Raw genomic sequence first — 14,177 nt, 5'->3', positions numbered from 1 at the left:
ACAGCCGCACTACACTACACTACACTACACAGCCCTAACTCCCACCCTCCCTCTTCACTGTCCACAGCCGAGTGAGAAAATGGCGCCGACGCGGGTACCTTATATAGGATACAAAACACGCAAGACTCGGCAGGCGGGATGATGACGTTTTGCCTCGATTTCAGATCCGAGTCAGGCGGGAAAAGTCGAGCCTAACTCGGATCGGCCTCGGATCGGGGGGGCTCGGGGGGGTTCGGATTTCAGAAATCCGAACCCGCTCACCCCTAATATATATATATATATTAGGGATGAGCGGGTTCAGTTCCCTGAGAACCGAACCCACCCGAACTTCGGGGATCCGGGGCGATCCGAGCCCAAGCTCGGATCTCCCTGTCTGCCCCGGATCCCTCTCCCGAGGCAAAACCTCGAGATCTGCTGTCGGATCTCGAGGTTTTGCCTCGAGCGGCCATTTTAAAAAATTGCCTTTGCCTTTAATAGGCAAAGTGCTGATTGGCTGACAGAGCCGTCTGTCACGGCTCTCAGCCAATCAGCATTATGGTGCTCATTTGCATGTAGCACGGACTCGTGAGATCCGTGCTACAAGCATCTGTGTGACTGACAGTGACACAGAGCACAGATGGGTCAGTGAGACCCGTCTGTGCTGCTGTGTATTTCAATGACACAGATGCACGCACGGACCAGGAGATCCATGCTACTTGCATCTGTGTCATTGACACAGAGCACCATTGTAGTCAATGGTGGGAGCCAAAAGGTTATTAAAGTTTACCCTGCGGTTTCCACCATTGACTACAATGGAGGGAGCCGTTCATTGGCTGAGAGACGGGAGATGACCTCTCTCAGCCAATGAACGCTTAGCAGCGGGGTTTCCATGGTGATACCCCGCCGCTAAGCTCTCATTCGGGAAGTACCGTTCTATAGAACGGTACTAAGTTCGTGGATCGCGTTTTCGTTTTGTTTTTTTGCCAAGTCCGGGGATGCCTACTTTGGAACGAAGAGGACAGAACCTCGCATAGGAGATAGTGAGTATGTTTTTTTTCACAGGTCCCCTATGGATACTTTACCGGACAAGTGGACGATGTTACATAGGTGAGTATGTATACATGTGTGTGTGTGTGTATGTATGTTTAATAAACTTATACTGTCACGGTGTGTGTGTCCTGTGTTTTTTTAAACATTTTTTTTACAGGTGAACTACAGGTACTAGTGGGCCCTTAATGCCCTGCATGCTGGTACTTGTGGTTCTCCAAGTACCAGCATGCGGGGCAGGCTAGCTGGGACTTGCAGTTCTACTTGTAAAGACAATGTTTGATATTCTTTATTTACACCACACCACACAATCAACCCGCCACCCATCGCCACCAGGGGTGGCGGGGATAGCCCCGGGCTATCAGCCTGGGCCTGGGGTGCCCTGGAGAGGGTGACCCCTTTATTGGGGGGGTCCCCAGCTCTCCAGGGATCCCCGGCCTGTGCTGACTAGCGGTCAGGGCTGATGCTGCGGCTGGGGGGCCCGGTGAAAGGGCTCCCCTGGCTGTGGCATCAGCCCCCCGCTAGAAAAAGTCCAGTGCAGGTTCTGGAACATACAGGGGAACCCTACTAATTTTTTTCCCCTGTATTTCCAGAACCAGGACCGGATCAGAGCCCAGAGCTGGTTGCGCAGAATACGGGGGACCCCTACGTCGTTTGTCCCCCGTATTTTGGCAACCAGCGCTGGTTCTGACTAGCCCGGTGCTGGTTGTGCTTAAGTACAGGGGACCCCTACGTCGTTTGTCCCCTGTATTTAAGCACACCCAGCACTGGGTTACTAATGCCCGGGGCTGGTTGCTCTTTTTTGGGGGGGTGCACGCCATTTTTTTCTTTTTTTACACAGGTTTTTTTTTTTTTTTTTTACCACAGCAGCACAGACGGGTCTCACGGACCTGTCATTGCTCTGTGCCAATCACACAGATGCATGTAGCATGGATCTCCCGGGTTCGTGCTACATGCAAATGGGCACCATAACGCTGATTGGCTTCCTGTCTGCCACTGCAGTGCCACTCCTAGATGGGCCACGTGTTTGTGCCGCCCTCTTGTGTCGCTTAGCATAGTCATCCAGCTACCTCGGTGCAACCTTTTGGCCTAAAAACAATATTGTGAGGTGTGAGGTGTTCAGAATAGAGTGGAAATGAGTGGAAATTAATGTTATTGGGGTTATTAATAGCGTAGGAACAAAAAAAGGCCCATTTTATGTGATTTTAGCGGTTTTTTTTATTTTTTAAGAAAAAATCCAGATCCAAAACCCAGAACCCAAAACACGGAAGGGTGGTTTTGGCAAAATCCAATCCAGATCCAAAACACAAAGAAAGATCCAGATCCAAAACCAAAACACAAAACACGAAAAGTGGCCGGTGCACACCCCTAATATATATATATATTAGGGGTGAGCGGGTTCAGATTTCTGAAATCCCCCGAGCCCCCCCGATCCGAGGCCGATCCGAGTCAGGCTCGACTTTTCCCGCCTGACTCGGATCTGAAATCGAGGCAAAACGTCATCATCCCGCCTTCCGGGTCTCGCGGGTTTTGGATCCTATATAAGGTACCCGCGTCGGCGCCATTTTCTCACTCGGCTGTGGACAGTGAAGAGGGAGGGTGGGAGTTAGGGCTGGCTGGGCTGGGCTGTGTAGTGCAGAGTAGTGTTGTGCTGTGCTGCTGTTGTCCATAGGGGCTGTGTCCACTACTTCAAAGTCCATAGGGGCTGGCTGGACTGTGTTGTGCAGTCAGGTGTCCACTCAAAAGTCCTGTGCAGTGTCCCAGTCCTAAAGGGGTGCTGTAGTGTTGTCCAGGGGGTGCTCTGTCCGTCAGGGGTGCTCCCCCCAAGTGCTAAAAAAATACATATTTTTTCTGTGTTTGTGAATTGTGTGCGCAGTAGCCGCACGTGCATCAACAAAGTAGTGCCAAGAGTGCGCCTGTGTCATAAGTAAAGGGCCGGCTGGCTTGACCGTTAAAGGGTGCTGTAACCCCCAAAGTACACTCCAAACCAAATAAAAAAATATTTTCTGTGTTTGTGAATTGTGTGCACAGTAGCCGCACGTGCATCAACAAAGTAGTGCCAAGCGTGCGCCTGTGTCATAAGTAAAGGGCCGGCTGGCTTGACCGTTAAAGGGTGCTGTAACCCCCAAAGTACACTCCAAACCAAATAAAAAAATATTTTCTGTGTTTGTGAATTGTGTGCACAGTAGCCGCACGTGCATCAACAAAGTAGTGCCAAGCGTGCGCCTGTGTCATAAGTAAAGGGCCGGCTGGCTTGACCGTTAAAGGGTGCTGTAACCCCCAAAGTACACTCCAAACCAAATAAAAAATTATTTTCTGTGTTTGTGAATTGTGTGCGCAGTAGCCGCACGTGCATCAACAAAGGAGCAGCGCCAAGCATGCGCCTGTGTCCCATAAGTAAAGAGCCGGCTGGCTCATTTCTTAAAGGGTGGTGTAACCCACAAAGTGCACTACTCTCCAGCAAAAATAAAGAAATATTTTCTGTGTTTGTGTGCGCCTTAGCCGCACGTATATATCAAATCGATATAACATAAATGGAGGACCAAACTTTCTCCGATAAAAATAAAATAGAGAAAGATCAAGAACCACTTCCTCCTAGTGCTGAAGCTGCTGCCACTAGTCATGACATAGACGATAACATGCCATCAACGTCGTCTGCCAAGGCCGATGCCCAATGTCATAGTAGAAGCCACATACAATCCCAAATGACAAAGTTCAGGAAAATGACCTTAAAAAAAACATTTAAATCATCTGAAGAGAAACGTAAACTTGCCAATATGCCATTTATGACACGGAGTGGCAAGGAACGGCTAAGGTCGATCCCTAGTATGTTCATGACTAGTGGTTCAGCTTCACATGACGATGGAAGCCCTCCTCCCACTAAAAAAATCAAAAGAGTTAAGCTAGCAAAAGCACAGCGAAGAACTATGCGTTCTAAGAAGATATCACAAATCCCCAAGGAGAGTCCAAGTGTGGTGGCGGTTGCGATGCCTGACCTTCCCAGCACTGGACGGGAAGAGGTGGCTCTTTCCACCATTTGCACGCCCCCTGCAAGTGCTGAAAGGAGCACCCACAGTCCACTTGCTGATATGCAAATTGAAGATGTCACTGTTGAAGTACAACAGGATGAGGATACTGGTGTAGCTGGCGCTGAGGAGGAAGTTGGCGAGGAGGATTCTGATGGTGATGTGGTTTGTTTAAATCAGGCTCCAGGGGAGACAGTTGTTGTCCGTGGGATGAAAAAGCCCATTACGGTCATGCCTGGGCAGAAGACCAAACATTCCACCTCTTTGGTCTGGCAATATTTCTATCCAAATACGGACAACAACTGTCTTGCCATATGTACCATATGTAAAGGTGGAATAAGTAGGGGTAGGGACGTTAACCACCTAGGAACATCCTCCCTTATACGGCACCTGCAGCGTGTTCATAATAAGTTACTGTCAAGTTCAGAAACTTTGGCTAAGACCGTAAGCAGTCCAGGGACACCTAAATCCCGTTGTCCTGTTGTATCCAAGCGCCTGCAAACCACACCGTCAACTCCCTCCTAGTCAATTTCCTCCTTAGTCAGGATCGGAAGTAGTCCTGCAGGCCATGTCACTGGCATGACTGACTCTCCTATCCGGGATTCCTCCGGAGGATCCTGCATTGCTACGCCTCCTGCTGCCGCTGTTGCTGCTGCTGGGAGTCGTTCATCATCCCAGAGAGGAAGTAGGAACACCACTACTTTTACTAAACAATTGACCCTCCAACAGTCCTTAGCGAGGAGGATGAAGTACGACAGCAGTCATCCTGAAGCAAAACGTATAACTGAGGCCTTGACTGCTATGTTGGTGTTAGACGTGCATCCGGTATCCGCCATTAGTGCAGTGGGATTTAGACAATTGATGGAGGTAGTGTGTCCCCGGTTCCATATCCCGTCTACATTCCACTTCACTAGGCAGGCGATACCGAGACTGTACAGAAACGTCAGAAAAAGTGTCCTCAGTGTCCTGAAAAATGCCGTTGTACCCAATGTCCACTTAACCACGGACATGTGGACAAGTGGAACAGGGCAGACTAAGGACTATATGACTGTGACAGCCCACTGGGTAGATGTATCACCTTACGCAGCAACAGCAGCAGCGTCACCAGTAGCAGCATCTCAGAAACGCCAGCTCGTTCCAAGGCAGGCTACGCTGTGTATCACCGGTTTCAGTAAGAGGCACACCGCCGACAACCTCTTAGAGAAACTGAGGGAAATCATCGCCCAGTGGCTTACCCCACTTAGACTCTCCTGGGGATTTGTGATATCTGACAACGCCACCAATATTGTGCGGGCATTACATCTGGGCAAATTCCAGCACGTCCCATGTTTTGCTCACACAATAAACTTGGTGGTGCAGAATTTTCTGAAAAGTGACAGAGGCGTGCAGGAGACGCTTTGGGTGGCCCGAAAAATTTCTGGCCACTTTCGCCATTCAGCGACTGCGTGCCGAAGACTGGAGCGCCAGCAAACACTCTTGAACCTGCCCCGCCATCACCTGAAGCAAGAGGTTGTGACGCGGTGGAACTCAACCCTCTATATGCTTCAGAGGATGGAGGAGCAGCAAAAGGCCATACAAGCCTATACATCCACCTATGACATAGGCAAAGGAGGGGGTATGCACCTGACTCAAGCGCAGTGGAGAATGATTTCCGTGTTGTGCAAGGTTCTCCAGCCCTTCAAACTTGCCACACGTGAAGTCAGTTCAGACACTGCCAGCTTGAGTCAGGTCATTCCCCTCATCAGGCTTTTGCAGAAGCAGCTGGAGAAAGTGAAGGAGGAGCTAAGACGGAGCGATTCCGCTCGGCATGTGGGACTTGTGGATGAACCCCTCATTCGCTTTGCCAGGATTCCAGGGTGGTCAATCTGTTCAAATCAGACCACTACATTTTGGCCACCGTGCTCGATCCTAGGTTTAAAGCCTATGTGGTGTCTCTCTTTCCGGCCGACACAAGCCTGCAGAGGTGCAAAGACCTGCTGGTGAACACACTGTCAGCTGAAGCGGAACGTGACACGTCAATAGCTCCTTCTTCATTTTCTCCCGCAACTGGGGCTGCCAGGAAAAAATTTAGCTATCCTAAGCAACCCGCTGGCGGTGATGCAGGGCAGGCAGGACCAAGTTTGGACATCTGGTCCGGACTGAAGGACCTGGCAACAATTTCTGACATGTCTACTGTCACTGCATATGATACTGTCACCATTGACAGAATGGTGGAGGATTACATCGGTGACAGCATCCAAGTAGGCATGTCAGACAGTCCGTACCTGTACTGGCAGGAAAAAGAGGCAATTTGGAGGCCCCTGTACAAACTGGCTCTATTCTACCTGAGTTGCCCCCCCTCCAGTGTATATATATATATGCTGTGTATGTGTGTGTGTATATATATATAAGAACACATAGAGGCGGCACTCGGAGACTTTCATATGGAATGTGCAAAAGCAAAGATTTAATCCATCAACGTTTCGGGACCTCCCTTCCTCAGGATGTACAGTACAGAATCGTTGATGGATTAAATCTTTGCTTTTGCACATTCCATTTGAAAGTCTCCGAGTGCCGCCTCTATGTGTTCTTATGTATCGGGGTCGCTGATCCTCGTAAGGAGGGCACCGGGAGCAGGTATACTCATTTCATCAATCAGGAGTGCCGGATCAGTTGTGTTTTCTTATATATATATATATATATATATATATATATTAGGGGTGTGCACCGGCCACTTTTCGTGTTTTGGTTTTGGATCTGCATCTTTCTTCGTGTTTTGGATCTGGATTAGTTTTGACAAAACCACCCTTCCGTGTTTTGGGTTCTGGGTTTTGTGTTTTGGATCTGTATTTTTTTTTTTTAAAAGCATAAGAACAGCTAAAATCACAAAATGTGTTGGTTTCTCTGCTCCTATGCTATTATTAACCTCAATAACCTTAATTTCCACTAATTTCCAGTCTATTCTGAACACCTCACAATATTGTTTTTAGTCCAAAATGTTGCACCGAGGTAGCTGGATGACTATGCTAAGCAACACGAATGGGCGGCACAAACACGTGGCCCATCTAGGAGTGACACTGCAGTGGCAGACAGGATGGCAGTTTGAAAAACTAGGCCCCAAACAGTACATAATGCAAAGAAAAAAAGAGGTGCAAGATGGAATTGTCGTTGGGCCCTCCCGCCCACCCTTATGTTCTATAAACAGGACATGCACACTTTAACAAACCAATCATTTCAGTACCAGAGTCTGCCACACGACTGTGGCTGAAATTATTGGTTCGTTTGGGCCCCCACAAAACAAGCTGGCAATTAATCTGTCCCTGCACAAACTGGCTCTACGGAGGCAAGATGTCGTCCTCATCCTCCTCATCCACCGATTCCTCACCCTCTTCAGTGTTGTGTACATCCTCATCCTCACAGAGTATTAATTCGTCCCCGCTGGAATCCACCACCACAGGTCCCTCTGTACGTTCTGGAGGCTGGTCTCCCTGGAAGAGTTGATAATTCATTTTTATGAACATCATCTTCTCCACATTTTGTGGAAGCAACCTCCTACGCCTTTCGCTGACAAGGTTCCTGGCTGCACTAAACACTCTTTCGGAGTACACACTGGAGGGGGGGCAACTCAGGTAAAATAGAGCCAGTTTGTACAAGGGCCTCCAAGTTGCCTCTTTTTCCTGCCAGTACAGGTACGGACTGTCTGACATCCGTACTTGGATGCTGTCACCAATGTAATCCTCCACCATTCTGTCAGTGGTGACAGTATGATATGCAGTGACAATAGACATGTCAGAAATTGTTGGCACGTCCTTCATTCCGGACCAGATGTCCAAACCGGCCCTTGACTTATGACACAGGTGCACGCTTGGCGCTGCTACTGTGTTGATGCACGTGCAGCTACAGTGCACACAATTCACAAAGACAGAAAAAAAAGAATTTTCTACTTCAGAGTCCATAGGGGGTCCACAGGGTTGACCTTGGGGTATAGCTGGATCTGGATCCACGGGCACCACGCAGTTAAAGCTTTGCTGCTCCCAGGATGCACTTGGGTCCGTCCTCCTCTATACCCCGGCCACAGGCACCTCAGTTTTAGTTGGTGCCCGGCCTGAGTCGGGTCACCCTGGGCAGTGGGGCTGCATAAGCAGCCCCTAAGCTTTCATTTAAATTTTTTTGCAAGAAAAAAAAAAAAAAAGAAGAAAATTTTATTATTTTACTTTTTGCTATCTTCAGAGCGGCAGCATAAGACTGTCCATCTTGACGTCCATGCTGCCGCTCCAACAGCCCCGCTGGCGCTGCGACGCCAGTACTGATCTGGGGATCGCAGCGGGACCCCGGAGCCAGTACTAGCGTGGCTCCGGGAGCTCCCACTGACTGCTGCCGGATTCTACGGGGCCAGGTAAGCCGCGTGTAGCGCTTCGCGCTGCACGCAGGGGAAGAAAAAGGCAGTCTTTCAGCCGCCGGTCTCTGGGGACAGACCGGCGGCGCTAGTAGTGGCGGCTGGCTCCCCCTCTACAGGAATACCCCGCGTGACCGCTGGCCCCCGGGGTGTAAGTACCGGCGGGGAACCGGCTTCCCCGGGGGTTTAGTACTAGCAGGGGAGGCAGCCTTCCCTGCTTTAGTGGCTCCTCCCCTCAGCCCAGCGCGCCTTCTCTCATGTGTGCTGGCGTCGCTGGGCTGTTATCTCCTGGCCACTCCTCCTCAGAGCTCTCCGGCGGCCATCTTCCCAGGCAGCATTGAAGAGCTCCCAGGCGGATACAGTGGACCAGTCCCCCTGCGTACCTCTCCCCCTGCAAAGGACTGTGTTCGCAGCGCTATAGCCCTCCCAGACACTGAATCTGGGAGGTTGATTGTAGCGGAAGGTGCAGTGAGTATAACTTCTCTGCATGGTATGTGACCATTGCTAGTGCTGCTGTCTGTGCTTTTTCTACTTATTGTCAGCTTTTTACCTATCCCTTTCCTTCTCCTACGGCCCGCAGGTGCGTGGGGGAGGGGTGTTCTTTCTGTATACCTCACTTATATAGATCTACGTATTTGTGAGGTCCGTCACATACAGCGGTGTGCTACTCATTACCAGATTGTGGGCTGTTTGTGTTGCATACTTGGGAGTGCGCAGGTGTTATACGCCTTTAACTCTTTTCTGTGATACTTCTTTTATTGCAAAAGTTTTGTGTCATGTCTGATGAGGAGAAGGAGCGCTCCGTGGCTCCTGTGTTGTTTTCCTGCCGACGCTGTTCGGCAGGGGTTGACGGGGCGGATTTGTCTCAGGACGGTCTGTGCGGACGGTGCCAGCTGGTACCTGGTCCCTCTAAACCCCCAGTGGCGCAGGATCCTCCGTGGGCGATGTTTACACAAGTGCTGGCGTCGATCGCGGACCGGCTGGCGGTCCCGACTGCAGGCCCTTCTAGGGCGTTGCCCCAGCCTACCATCCCCCGTTCCCCGGGCGTGACGCATCTGGTGCAGTCTCCTCCCGGGTCTCAGACTGTGGGTCCTTATGCGGGTTTGCCTGTGTACGTGCAATCTCCCACGGTACCACAGCAGTCGATGGTACCGTTTCAGGGGTATCCTCAAACGGTACCCCCACCCTGGGTGGATGTCCTCTCCAGCTCTGTTCAGAGCCTGGCGGCTTCGTCATCGGCCTTTCAAACTATGTTGCACAGTGATTTGCCCCCACGGGCGTCCAAGCGAACCGTTTCGGCTTCATTGGCGGCACAGTTTACGGACACGGACGTGTCTTCGGATGACGGGGAGATCCATGAAGACTCTGACTCGGATGCTGGGGCCCAGGAGGTGGAGGCTAAGTCCTCCATTAATGTACCGGCATTGGTTAGGGCAGTGCGGGCCATCCTTCATATAGAGGAGGATGCGCCGGCTCCCAGGTCAAAGTACCCTAATTTTAAGAAGGCCAAGGTAGCTTTGACGGTTTTTCCCCTGTCTGATCAGTTAACGGATCATATGGCAGGGGCCTGGCAGTTGCCCAGCAAGAGGTTCCAACCGCAGAAACGGTTGGCTTCAAACTATCCTTTTCCTGAGGCTCATTGCAGGAAGTGGGAAACTCCGCCTGCCTTGGATTCCCACGTTACCCGCTTAATTAAAAGCGCTACGCTGCCTTTGCCGTCGATCTCGTCCCTGAAAAATCCCACGGACAGGAAAGTGGAGACTTGTTTAAAGTCTATCTACTCTCTCTCGGGGGTGGTTGCCCGTCCGTCCATGACCATCTCTTGGGTGGCTAAGGCCATCGAGAGCTGGGCCAACACCTTGGAGGATACCTTTCCGGAAGATGCTCCGGAGATCCAGAGAGCGTTGATAGGACAAATGAGGGATGCGGCTTCCTACATTGTGGAAGCATCGTTAGATGCAAGCCTGCTGACCTCTCGGGTGTCGGCTGCAGCGGTGTCGGCGCGTCGGTCCTTGTGGCTGAGGTCTTGGAGAGCTGACGCAGACTCCAAAAAGGGACTGGAGGCCTTACCTTTTAATGGGGAGTTGCTTTTTGGTCCAGACTTGGACAAAATTGTGGATACTCTAGCTAAGTCTAAATCAGCTTTCCTCCCTTCGGCTTCTGCACCTATCAAAGTACGGAGCTCTGTCTTTTGGTCCTTTCGGGTTCAGGGCAAGGCGAAAGGTCAGTCCTTCCCGAGGCAATCGGCGGCCAAGGCCGCTTTTAAGCTCAAGAAGCAGGCCTGGAGTGCCAGGCGCCCTTCTTCCAAGCAGGAGGATAAACCTTCTGCCTGATGGGACGGGCCTCCCTCTGGGGGACCCCAGAGTGGGAGGCCGGCTTCTTCTATTTGCCCAGTGCTGGAACAATACCACCACGGATGCCTGGGTTCGAGAAGTGGTCTCCCAGGGTACGCCCTGTCTTTTCGGCACAGACCGCCCCACCAGTTTTTCTGCACGAGTCCTTCTCAGGATACGACCAAGACTTTACAGATTCAGGAAGCTATAGAGTCCTTGCTGAAAGCAGGGGTCATTGTTCCCGTTCCTCAATTACAACGAGGGATGGGGTACTATTCTTCTCTGTTTCTGGTGCAGAAGCCCAATGGTTCTCATCGCCCTATCCTCAACTTGAAGTCTCTGAACAAATTCCTCAGAGTTCCCAATTTCAGGATGGAAACGTTACGTTCCATCATTCTGGCGATGGAACCGGGGGATTACATGGTGTCCCTGGATATCCAGGACGCCTACCTCCATGTTCCGATAGCACCTTCGCACCAGCGGTATCTGAGGTTCGCTATCCTTCAACATAATTTTCAGTTCCGGGCGCTACCCTTTGGCCTCTCCACGGCACTGAGGGTGTTCACGAAGATTATGGCAGTCATGGCCGCACATCTTCGGAACCAGAATGTACGGCTGCTGCCGTATCTGGACGATCTCCTGTTGCTGGCGAGCTCCCCGGAGGTACTGCTTCAACATCTCCACCTGACGATCGCTTGCCTGCAGGCGCACGGGTGGCTGATAAATTGGAAAAAGTCCTCCCTGATTCCATCACAGCGGATGGTTCATTTGGGAGCCCTGCTGGATTCTCGTCAGCAACGGATTTTCCTGACTCCGGAGAAGGTCTCCTCCCTGCAGCTGCGGATACACAGTTGCCTGAGCAGTTGCCGCCTGTCGGTCCATTCGGCTATGAGAGTTCTGGGGTCCATGGTGTCGACATTCGACATGGTGGAATTTGCCCAGTTCCATTCCCGGCCCCTGCAGGGGCTGATTCTATCGGAATGGAACGGGTTACCTCACCGGATCTGCTCTCAGATGCTGGTGTTGTCCCCGGAGGTTCGGCAGTCTTTGGCTTGGTGGCTTCAGACAGCGCATCTGGTCGAGGGGCGCCCCTTTTGGATCCCGGACTGGGTCCTGCTCACGACGGATGCCAGTCTCCAGGGTTGGGGGGCAGTGACCGGCTCATTATCGCTTCAGGGTCGTTGGTCCGCGGAAGAAGCACTTCTCCCCATCAACATCCTGGAACTGCGGGCAGTATACAGGGCCCTGCAGTCGTCCGGCCCCGCTCTTCACGGAAGGGCGGTTCAGGTGCAGTCCGACAACGCCACCATGGTGGCGTACATCAACCACCAAGGGGGAACTCGCAGTCGGGCAGCAATGTCGGAGGTGTCTCGCATTCTTGCTTGGGTGGAGTGTCACATTCCAGCGATCTCGGCATTCTTCATTCCCGGAGTCCTCAATTGGGAGGCGGACTTCCTCAGCAGTCACGATGTGCATCCCGGGGAATGGTCGCTTCACCCAGAGGTGTTTCAGCTACTCGTGGACAGATGGGGGCTGCCGGAGCTGGACTTGATGGCCTCCCGTCACAATCACAAGTTGCCCGTTTACGGGTCAAGGACAAGAGACGCAGGCGCCTGTCTGGTAGACGCACTGTCGGTGAAATGGACATTTCACCTGGCGTATCTGTTTCCTCCGATATCCCTGCTTCCTCGGGTTCTGTGGAAATTCAAGCAGGACGGCGGAACGCTCGTGCTGGTAGCTCCGGCGAGGCCCAGACGTCCTTGGTACTCCGATCTGAGGTGCCTCTCCATCGACGCTCTGTACCTTCTTCCTCAGCGTCGGGACCTGTTGTCTCAAGGGCCCTGCCTTTACCCGGATCTGGGTCGGCTGTCTTTGACGGCATGGCTCTTGAGACAGCTGTCTTGAGGTCTAGCAGTTTCTCCAGTTCGGTCATTGGTACCATGCTTAGGGCATGCAAGCCTGCTTCCGCGCGGATTTACCACAGGGTGTGGCGCACTTGTTTTCAGTGGTGTGAATCCAGAAACTATGATCCGCAGGTGTTCCGGGTTTCCAGAATCTTGGAGTTTCTTCAATCGGGTTTGGACCTCGGCTTACGCCTGGCCTCTCTGAAGGTTCATGTGTCTGCTTTGTCCGTGTAGTTTCAGCGACGGATTACTACACTGCCAGATGTTCACACCTTTTTCCAAGGTGTTCTCAGGATCCAGCCTCCCTTCGTGCCTCCGGTGGCTCCTTGGGACTTGGCGGTGGTACTACGGGTCTTGCAGGGTACTCCTTTTGAGCCGCTTGAGTCGGTGGAGCTCAAGTGGCTGACGTTTAAGACCGTTTTTCTCCTGGCTATTGCTTCTGCCAGGAGGGTGTCAGAATTGGGGGCGCTTTCCTGTCACCCTCCTTTTCTGATTTTTCACCAGGACAGAGCGGTGCTCCGCACTCGTCCTGAGTTTTTGCCCAAAGTGGTCTCAAAGTTCCACATTAATCAGGAACTTGTTGTGCCAGCTTTTCAGTCACCTGATCTTTCAGCTGGTGAGGCTTCCTTAGATGTAGTCTGGGTACTTAGAATCTATGTGGACCGGACTGCTTCGGTTAGGAAGTCTGATTCTTTGTTTGTCCTCTTCGATTTTCACAAGAGGGGTTGGCCTGCCAACAAGCAAATGTTAGCCTGTTGGCTTCGTTCCATTATTTGTGAGGCTTATGCACAGGAGGGTTTACCTGTGCCAGCCTCTGTTAAGGCTCTTTCCACTCGTTCTGTGGGTCCCTCTTGGGCTGCTAGACGTGGAGTCTCCGCTGTTCAGCTGTGTAAGGCGGCCATTTGGTCTTCAATTCAAACGTTTTTGAGGTTCTATGCGTTTGACACCTTCGCCTCTCAGGATGCATTCTTTGGGCGCCAGGTACTCCTTTCAGCACAGGAGCGTCCCCGCCCTTAGTTGAACTGCTTTGGGACATCCCCAAGGTCAACCCTGTGGACCCCCTATGGACCCTGAAGTAGAAAACAAGAGATATGGTAAGAACTTACCTTTGTTATCTCTGTTTCTACAAAGTCCATAGGGTCCACAGGACGCCCGCCCTGACGCACCTGGCTTCAAATGGGCTGTGTCGCTGGTCACCGGTTTTCCGTCTCCCATTTCTGTGAGTATGGTTTCTTGTGTGTTCCAGTCTTCCTTCTCTCTGTTTAGTCTCCTCCTCCGGCCTTAGCTGCTTACCAACTGAGGTGCCTGTGGCCGGGGGCGGGGTATAGAGGAGGACGGCCCCAAGTGCATCCTGGGAGCAGCAAAGCTTTAACTGCGTGGTGCCCGTGGATCCAGATCCAGCTATACCCCAAGGTCAACCCTGTGGACCCTATGGACTTCGTAGAAACAGAGATAATAAAGGTAAGTTCTTACCATATCTCTTGTTTTTTATTTTTTGTGGAGCGCACTTTGG

Source organism: Taudactylus pleione, unplaced genomic scaffold, assembly GCF_031769625.1.
Source record: "Taudactylus pleione unplaced genomic scaffold, aTauple2 ptg000105l, whole genome shotgun sequence".
NCBI lineage: Eukaryota > Metazoa > Chordata > Amphibia > Anura > Myobatrachidae > Taudactylus > Taudactylus pleione.
This window is presented reverse-complemented; position numbering follows the sequence as displayed.